Genomic DNA, 1,382 nt, shown 5'->3' on the forward strand with positions numbered 1-1,382 from the left:
CAATGGTGCAAGGTACAATATCAATAAAGAGGGGAGAAAGGAGGAAAAAAAAAAAAAGGGGAAAAAAGAAGGGAAGAAGGGAAGAAGGGAAGAAAAGAAAGAAAGAAAGAAAGAAAGAAAGAAAGAAAGAAAGAAAGAAAGAAAGAAAGAAAGAAAGAAAAAGGGAAAGAAAGGAGGAAGAAAGCAAGAAGAAAGGGAAAGAAAGGAGGAAAGTAAGAAGGAAAGATCCCCGCTAAAGTTCCAAGCCCTGCCGCTTCGCGGTCGCCCACCTCGTCCCGATTTTGCCCCGAGCACCCCGGCCCCCACCGAGCCCCTTCCCCCCGCAGCCACCGGGGCCGCCCCGGGGAGCAGCGCCCCGACGTGCGCCCCTCGGCCCGGCCCAGCTGGCTCAGGGGGACGCAGGGAAAAAACGCGGCCGCCCTGGGGGGGGGGGGGGGGGGCCCCCCCCCCCCCCCCTCCGCCGCTCTGTTCCCATTTCCTGCAGGGCCCGGCGGGCCGCGGGCAGGCCCTTTCCCCCCCTCGCTCTCCCTCCGACCATTGTCAGACTAATCTGGGTGGATGTTAAAGGACACTGAGCTATCGGTGTTATCACCCAGACTGACAGCAACTGTCAGCTGGGGTTAAATCAGCGCTCGGCGCTCCCGGCGCCGCGCCGCGCCTCCCTGCCCCACGCCGGGCGCATTCAGCCCCGCGTGTCCCAGCGGATCGTCCCGCTGCTCCCAGGCCCTCCCGAAGCCAGCTCCTTTAATTGTCCTCATTTGTAAGAGCCGTTTTGTCATGCTAAACAAGGCTGGAGCAGCCATTCTAACCTCTCCTTTCAGCGCTTTTCTCCTCTCCCCTTTTGTTTACCTTCGACTGATCTCTCATTTATTTATCTATCTATTCTTCCTCTGCTCACCCTCTCATTCAAGCCCCATGTCTGTTAATTGTGTTATGCCGTTTAATTCTAACATCGGTCTCCAAAGAGCACTTAATGAGCAAAGCACATCCAAACACGCATCACTCCGGCTATTCAGCTCCTCCAGACGGACCTCTGCGTCTTACTCCTTCCCCTCCGTCTCTGCCCCTCTCTGCAGCGAGACTTCCTCCCTTCACCGAGGGACCTCGATGAATAGCCCCCCCAAACATCACTAATTGATCCGGGCAAGACGCTAATTCCAACCCACCCCCCCCCATCACCGCCAGCACCCCCCTCCAAACCTCTCCTCGCACCGGTAAAAGTTCAACGCCGCGGAGGCAACTTGGGAAAGCCGACCTCCCCGACGGGATGGGGGGCCGGGGCGGAGAGGAGCAGTCCCCGCAGACACTCGGGTGCGCCGCGGTTCCATCCCCGCTTTTCGGAAGTTTTCCTCACCTCGCAGCCGCGTTTCCCCGACGGGCTC

Source organism: Aptenodytes forsteri, unplaced genomic scaffold (assembly GCF_000699145.1).
Source record: "Aptenodytes forsteri isolate BGI_AS27 unplaced genomic scaffold, ASM69914v1 Scaffold679, whole genome shotgun sequence".
NCBI lineage: Eukaryota > Metazoa > Chordata > Aves > Sphenisciformes > Spheniscidae > Aptenodytes > Aptenodytes forsteri.